Here is a 9,064-nt window from a genome sequence, read left to right as displayed (position 1 = left end):
CGAAAGCTGAGAAAGGTTGTGTAATTCATTCAAGATCTTGCAGGTGAAAAGTAGCAGAGTTGATATACAGGTCCAAGTCAGTCTAGTTTCAGAGGCCTTGAAGGTCTTTCTGATCTGCTACTGGAGAAGATTGTGTTTTCCCCAAAGTAGAGTCTGAGGTAAGGACTTGTGTGCAGCCAGTTTATTTGAGAGGTGATTCTAGAGATTAGGAGACAGGAACAAGAAAGAGTGAGAAAAGGACAAACAGTCAACAGGAGGGGCACTTTGTTAAGGTCACTGCTGTGGGACACTTGCACTTGATTCTTTTCAGAGCTTTCTAAACAGCTTATAGATGTCTCTCAGAATTTTCCACCTGAGAATCAAAAGGGAGAAATGATTATCCATCCTCTCATGTTTGAGGGCTGTCCCTGGGGGTACTACAAGTCTTGCACTTTTAGGAAGTTCATTCATGCCTGATGAGCAGAATTTTGCTGCTGCTGGAGCATCAGAGAAACCCCCAAATAGAAAGGGAGAGACTCACCGGAAATAACTGAGATAAAACACAGTGGGTCCAAAGGAAGTCTAAATCTCTAAGAACATTACTGCAGCAGTCACACCTGGGATCTAGAGTGAGAGTGAGAGGATGTGAGCTGGGGCACGAAGGGCCTCTGTTGCAGTCATACTCCCCCAGATTCAGTCGTGTCAGGTCACACTGACATGTAAAGCCTTCTGCTGTGTTGGCTCCAAAAAGGCGGGATGCTTGACCATTCTACTCACACCTAAGTGACAAACCACCCATCAAATTAAGTTTTGGGAGGTGTATGGATGAGAAGGATTTTCTTCCTTATTGAAAATAGCAGATAGACCGAGGAATCCCTAAGTTTGCTATAGAAATAGGTGCCATTAGCCAATGGATAATAACAGACTGAATGAATTTGATTAAAATGTTTTCCAATTCAAGATATAAATAACTTTTGTTGACCAGTATTGTGCTTTCACAAGACAGGGAAAGCTTTGAATCAAAAAGAGTGAAGTGGCTGAGATTTTATCCCACTTGCAAGCTGATGAGCTGGTCTGCCAGTTTCTTAGATGCTGGCAGAACATAGGAGATTCCTGTGTCAGACAAAGGACTGTATTACTCAAGGTACACCAAGCCCCATGAGCATCCGCTTGTTTGTGTAAGTTCTTCTTACCCTCAAGTCCAATAGGGGCTATGCATCTGGGCCAAAATGAATGCCTGTGCATGCAGTAGATTACATTATAGGAGAGAAACCTTGAGCCTCCGGAATCTGAAGTTTGTGTATTGGGCAGTTACGCTCTCCTTTTGCTTAGAGGGAGACAGTATCTTTATTATCTTGGATAGTGAGGATGTCTGCCCTTTCTTCCAGAAAAGGATGCTATCTCTGTCTTCCAGGGATGTAAGCAAACCTGCCTTTGACTTCAGAGGAAAGCACCATTTTTGTCTTCCAAAGCTGCTCAGTATACAAATATTCTTAAAAAGATAACATGAAACAAAAAGTAGTTTGTGTTTCACTCACAGTATGTGCAGAATTGTTAAGACCTATATATAATTTCCTTCCAATGCTTTGTTTTCCATTCAGTAGCGACGGGATTGACCCATACATAAATGTTTTACTGCCTTAGTGAGGCATGAACCTTCAACACATGGGGCAGAAAATAAAAGTACAGGCCTAAAATACTTGAATTAAAGGCAACTTTGAATATATACAGAGAGAGACAGAAAGACACACATACACACATGAGAGAGAGACAGAAGTATGGTGGGACGGTGGGAGTGGGAGAGTGGAGAGAAAGTGAGAGGAAAAGAAATAGAGACAGAGATAAGGAGGAAGACACTCAAGGAGAAAATTAGAAAGTATATGACAGATTCAAAACAGTCTGTGGAGATACAGGAACCATGGGTGGATGAATAAATGGATTGAATAAATGGGTAGATGGAGAAATAAAGATTAATGCATACATGATGAATATGTAAGTGGATGAGAGATGGATAAATAATTACATGAATATAAAGATTGAATGCAAGAAATAAACAAAATAAAAGACAAAGAGATGGGGAAAAAAATCAAAAAACAAAACAAAACAGAAAAACCAGAATCAGATAGAAGTCCAGAAGTGTTTAGACAGACTCAGAGAAAGACAGAGATAGAAAGAATAAACATAGAAAGAGAAAGGCAGAGAAAGAATATGGTTTGATGGACAATTGGAGAGAGAGATAAGGAGTGAGAGAAACAAATAGATGTATTAATATATCAATAAAAGATAATTAGTGAGAGAGGAGGTACTATAATAAGAAAGTTATAATTTGGGGAGCTCTATTCAAATCTAGTAGTTTTGTTCTGCCACCATTTAGCTGCATGACCTTCAGCAAGTTTCTTTCTTCACCTGTCAAATGGGAATGATAATAATACTGGCCTCAGAAGGTCATTTTAAGTCTGAAATGAAATAATCCTCATAAAAGCTTAGGGAATTGGCAGACACATGATAATGACATTACATCGAAAGATAACTTGTTACATCAACTGAGCCACCCACTCCCATAAATCTTATAGGATTCAACACTTTCAGCATTCACATAAAATTTTTGCTTCCCATTGGAGCCATAGCTGAGTCTGGCAGATGTGTCAAACCCTGATAAAGCCAACACTGGCATCCAACACCCAAATAGCAATTTTATGCAAACGGGATCTTCTCATTATGTTATCCTTCTGCAATCCATAATTATTGCCTCTGAATGAATCTGAGGTTTTCTTCATCTCCATGAAATGAGGTCACACTACTTATACAGTAAATTAAAGGCAAATTGAGCAGATGATATGTATAAAATAAGAAACATGCAGTTTTTAGGGCTATTGACACAGTGCTAAATGAGTTGGTTTCCAATCCAAACCAAGTATTTATATAATTTGGTTCAGCATCCCAACATTCAGATGGAAACCCTCTCTCTTTAACAACTTGTTACTCTTTTACTCTTTATAGAATTAGCATTTATGATGAGGAATTACTTCTTGAATCCTATGATTCCATTTTTATATCCAAACACATAATGTTTTACCATTCATTCTTGCTAAAAAGAAAAAAAAAGATATTTTTGTCCAAGTTATTTTGGTATGTTACATTATGGTGAAGCGTTTCCAAATAAAGTGACGTGAAAAGCACAAGCTAAAATGTTTGGCTACATCACAATGCATTAAGGACTCTTTTTCTGGACCACTTCTTAAATTGTTCTTCATGCATTTCAACATTTACATTTCAAAGGATAGTCATTATAATTTCTAGGACACACTAATAACTAATTCAATTAGTTACTCACTTTTAATTAGGGTGAAATGAATAAAAATGATCCTGATTTAGAAAAAATGATGTGTTTTTTTTAACACTTCTTTGCCTCTCTCCTCTCTTAATCCTGGTCGGCTTTATGAGTAAACATTACACAGATGGTGCAATTTGAAGAGGAGCATGATAATGCATGCGAAAATGCTCCACAATACTTTTCATCCTTTTTCTATTAAATATCCCTCTAATCATAAATTCCACCATTAGACAATCTTTAATTTGGCTTAAATCCTCTTCCCTTTATAGCTCCTCTTTTAAGATGTAAACACTTCTGAGTGAGAAAGTTTGGGGTATCCTTCAGGTAAATTTGCTTCATTTAAATCATTTTCCTTTCTAAGCATTCAAATTCAAGAAACGTTTTTGAACATCACTTTAGTGTTGATCTGGGTGAAGTCACATAGTCACTCATTTTTCATTTGCCAATTGTTTTTTGAGAGCTTACTACATATCAGACACTGTGCTATACTACTGAGTATATAGTATAGATTTTGTCCTCATGGGGCATCTATTGCATGAGGTGACTAGTGTTTAAAAATCACAGGATTAAAAACTGAAGATTGCAGTGATCTCAATGAAGGAGAGGTTTAAGGAGCTATGATCATCTGAAAAGATTCTGTAGGAATGTGAAGGTCACAAAAAGTCAACTTTTCTAGGGCCACAGAACTATCCAAGATAGCAAACTCGTGTTTAAAGGATCAGATACTCCTGAACACAAGAAGTAGAAACTTTTGTAGGGAAGTGACAGACAGTAGCTTAATGGTCCAGAGAACTAAGTACTAAGAATAAAGTTTGCCTGGAAAGTAAGCTGCAATTTATGATTTTCTCAGGCCCAGAGGGTGAGAGCTGAGTGATGCATAGTGTCTTTGCCAGATGTCATCTCTTTCTTCAGTTTCTTACACTCTTGTCCCGAGGCTTTCCTGGTATTTACCACATGCAATGCTTTGTAATATAAAAGTATGAGTCTGTGGTTTGCCCCTTCTTAAACATCCAGTACCTTGAGTTCAAGATTTAAGCTCAGTACATGCTCAGCAAATGCCAGGTGTATAAATGAATAACAGTGATAACCCTCTAAGAAAGATATTACTATTTCTGTATGTCAAAGAAGGAAACAGAATCAGAGTGGTTTTAATGATTTCTTTTTTTTTTTTTTTTTTTTGAGTTAGTCTCACTCTGCCGCCCAGACTGGAGTGCGGTGGGTGCTCCCGGCCACCGCAGCCTCGACCTGCTGGGCTCTGGCGATTCTTCCGCCTCAGCCTTCCAAGTAGGTGGAACTACAGATGTGCACTACCACACTCGGCTAATTTTTGATTTATTGTAGAGATGAAGTCTCGCCAAGTTGTCCAGGTGAGTCTCAAACCCGTGGGCTCAGGCAATCCACTCACCTCGGCCTCCCAAACTGCTGGAATTACAGGCTGAGCCACCAAGCCCGGCCAATGATTTCTTTAATGTTACACCTCTAATCTGTAGCTGTATCCAGACCTTAATCCCCAAGTTTTTAGTGCAAAAACGTATTAGAAACCTCCTGTTTCATAAAACAAGGGCATAAGAATAGCACTACTATACTCCTTGAAATTATTGAGATGATACTAAATGTATGTCTGATTTGTGCTTAGATTTTAGAAAAGGTATAAGTTATGCTACAGTTACAAACAAACCTCAAATGTCAGTGATTTAAAGCACTCATAGTTTGTTCCGCATGCATGTCATATGTCTATTGCAAGTCAGCAGGAGGTCCTGCTCATTACTATTATACGTGGAACAGACACCATTGCAAATATTGTTTCTCACCATGCCAAAGAGAGACATAAAGCTCTAGAATGTCTTGCAATTAAATTATCCAGCCTGGAAATGACACAGTGCCACTTCAGCTCATAACTTATTGATTAGAACTAGTCATATTGCCATATCTTCTCTGCTAGATGATGCAAAGACAGTCTTTGGTAAGCACTAATAACTCCCACAGGAATCATGATTTAGACTTCCTTTATCTCATTGTTTATCCACTAGTTATGTACTGGGTACTTGTTATGTGAGTATAACAGTATATTATTGCACTATTAATGCATAATCACAGAATCTCAGTGACATACAACAATAAACATTTATTTGTCTTTTGTGCATGTGTCTGGTGGCTGGGATCCCTCTGACCTAGCTTAAGCTCAACTGAGCATGATGCTAAACTATAAGTTGTAGAGGTTGTATGGTTCTGTGACATAAAGCCCATATCCTCCTAGTACCAGTGGATACATGGAGCATGTGCTTCTTGTAGCAATGACAGCAGTATAAGAAGAACAAGTGCAAACGTGTAATGCTTCTTCAAACCTTGAGACTTCCACACTGTCTCATCTGCCTACATTCCATTGATCCAAGCAAACCTCATGGCCATACTCAATAACAAGAGGCTGAGAAGAGTAATTCACCTTTCTTGGGACAAACTGAAAAGTACATGACACAGTGCAGAGATTCAGAAAAAGGTGAGGTTACAAGCAATACCAGCAGTAATTAGACTGAAGTTCTTAATTTTGTGTATAGACTCTAGAAACATCTAATAGGAATATTATGTAAAATTTTATTCATATGCATCTAACTGCTAAAGAGAGGAAAGTAAAGTAAAGAAGGGGAAGTTGTAAAGAAGAACAATGACCAGAAAAGAAGACTTTACAAAACAAGATGATAATTCAGTATATTTATGAAAGGAAGAAAAAGAGACATCTATAAAGATGTCTGAGGAAAATCAGAAAGTAGCGACTGAAAAGGCTGTTAATGATGGTCTACCTGGCACATTTAAAGAGTAGAAAGAGAGGCTGTGTGACTGAGCCAAGTGAATAAAGAAAAATAGATAAGAGATGAACTCACATTGTTTGGGGTCAGAAAAAATATTTTGTCTTTTAATTCTAAATGAGATGAATGTCCATTAAAGTATTTCCAGAAAAAGAAAATGATATACTTATACCTTTTACTGGACCAATCTGGCAAGTCTTTTGGGGAGGGACTGGTGACAGAGAAAAAAATGAGACAAGCTAAGAGACTTTCACAATATTATAGGTGAGGAATAATGGTAGCTTCAGCAAGTGTCATAGCAGTTGATGTGGTGATAATTCATTGAATTGGCGGGATTCTGGGAATATTTTGAAGTTGAGCCAGTCAAGTTTGCTGACAGAGCACATTTGCAATATGGTGTTAGAAATGATGGCAGGGATTCCGATCTGATTAAAAAATAAAATAAGCTGGGCTCGGTGGTTCAGCCTGTAATCCCATGCCTTTGAGATGCTGAGGTGAGTGGATTGCCTGAGCCCGCGGGTTTGAACCCGCCTGGGCAGGCAAGACCTCATCTCTACAATAAAATCAAAAAATTAGCTGGGCATGGTAGTACACGCCTGCAATTCCAGCTACTTGGAAGGCTGAGGTGGAAGGATCGCCGGAGCCCAGCAGGTAGAGGCTGTGGTGGCCGGAAGCGGCCACTGCACTCCAGTCTGGGCTACAGAATGAGACTCCAACTCAAAAAAAAAAAAAAAAAAAAAATATATATATATATATATATATATATATATATATATATATATATATAAATAAATAAATAAAATAATAAAGAGTTGCAATTTCCTTAGATGGGAAAAATTCTATGAAAAATATGTGAGAAAGAAAGATCCAGAATTTAGTTTGGGATCCATTATGATAAAGGTGCCTGTTAGTCTTTCAAGTGGAAAAGTTAAGTAGGCTGTCAAGTAAGTGAGATGAGTAGAGGAGGCATCCAGCCTGGAGAGATCAATTTGGAAGCCCTTGCATTTTTGAATTTTTACATGTATGTCTGAAGTTATACAAGTACATGAGACTAGATGAGATCACCAAGAGAATGAGTTTAAATAAAATAGTGACCAAAGCCAAGTCCTGAACCATGGGTTCTTCTAATTTCCATAACCAAGAACCAGCAATGAAGACTTAGAAGAAAGTGGTAGAATATAAGAGGAAAAACAAGAGTATAATGTGATGAAAATCAAGTGAAGACACATTTTAAAGGAGGAGGAAGGTTTCAACTTTGTCCAGTGTTGCTGACTGGTCAAGAAAGATAAGGACGGATAACGTTAGGTTGAGAAACATGGAGGTCATCGGTGATCTTGAAGGAATAGATTGGAATGATGGCACAAAATATTTGTCAGATTGGATTTAATAGAGAATGAGACAGGAGAAATTGGTGACAGTGAGTATGGATCACTTTTTCAACAAGTTTCATAAAAAGAGGGAGCAAAATGTTTGTTTAGTTTCTGGAAACCCACGGGGGATTTAAAGGAGGATCATTTTCTTTATTGTTGGGGTAAACATCACCATAAGACCCATTAAAGCAAGAAAATACAGTGATACAGAAGAGAGGAAAATGTTTCTGGATTGATGGCCTTGAGTGGTAAGAAGGGTAGTTTCTATGCAGAGGGAGAGGGGTGTGCTTTATCTAGGAGCATGGACCTTTCATTATATAATCAAGAAGGAAGGAGGGAAGGTGGGAGATGTGCTGATAAGAGATGGTGGAAGTCTCTTCTGGGGTTTCTATTCTCTCACCAAGGAAATAAACGTTTGTCCATTGTTCAAAATTAGTTCTCTTACCTTCAACTGAGGTAGCTCCAATCAAGTACTTTCTTAAAGCCATACTGGTGCTGTAATGACAAACAAACACAATGTATATAAAATATTCAATATAGGGAGAAATGAAACGTCCCATAGAAGTAATCAAAGACATTCATAGCAAGGATGTTCAGAGCAACAATCTGCAGATGTGTTTGTGACGTGGAAAACTGGGATTGTTAAAAAGCAAATTTCTGCAGAAGCTCTTTCATACCAGAGTCACTTGGTGCTTGATTTAGCATTCCTCTGCTTCTAGAGTCTGTGATTCTAAGAAGTTTCTTTGCTTGAGGAAACTCTGTTGAACTTATCTGGGTAGTATAGGGGTTGCTTCACAAGTCAGGGTTTGTGGCTGTCCTTTCCAACAAAATTCACTGCTGAGGGTATCCACTAGATCGTCATCAGCTGCTTGGCTTGTGGTTTTGCATGGCCTTCATGTGTTCTATTTCCAACATCTTCTCTGATATCTTTATACTCAAATCCTTTCATCTACACGTAGTTGAGCTGCCAACTCTCTAAGAAGCCTTTTCCTTATGCCAACTAATTAAAAATCAACAATCAAGTGATATTTTGGAGTGCTTATCTCCCCTTCTGTTGTCATGTCTTTAAGAGTAGGGACTGTTGTACTCTTTTCAGCAACTCTTAAAGACCCATCTTATACAGAGTAGGCATTTAGTAAATTAATGAATGGATAACATTCTCACTTTATTCAAAGCATAATTAAAATTTGGTTAAGAAATGACTGCATGAGCAAAGTATCAAAGGTTAACAGCAAACCTATTTAAGACAATAGCATATGTTACCGAATTATGAAAAGATATCTTTTAATTTAAAAATACGGTTTTAAATTATTTTTTATTGACATTTATGTTTAAATTTACCTGTTTCACCCCTGGCTGAAGAAGACAGACTTCTATTTTAATTATGTAGCTAGTGATTACTACAAATGTGTTGAGACTCCCCCCCACCACCACCTTTCTTAGCTATCTTGGAATTGGAAGTGAGCAGCCGTTAGGTATTATCAAGTTCTCCTGGAAATGGTAGTGATACACGGTCAAGTAATTAATGCCTGCCAAATGGCTGAGGCTCTCACGCCTCCCCACAGTCATAGTTATTG

This window comes from Carlito syrichta, unplaced genomic scaffold (assembly GCF_000164805.1).
Source record: "Carlito syrichta isolate Samal-C Ts95f unplaced genomic scaffold, Tarsius_syrichta-2.0.1 Scaffold304405, whole genome shotgun sequence".
NCBI classification, from domain to species: Eukaryota; Metazoa; Chordata; class Mammalia; order Primates; family Tarsiidae; genus Carlito; species Carlito syrichta.
The sequence above is the reverse complement of the archived record's forward strand: the minus strand, read 5'-3'. Positions refer to the sequence as shown.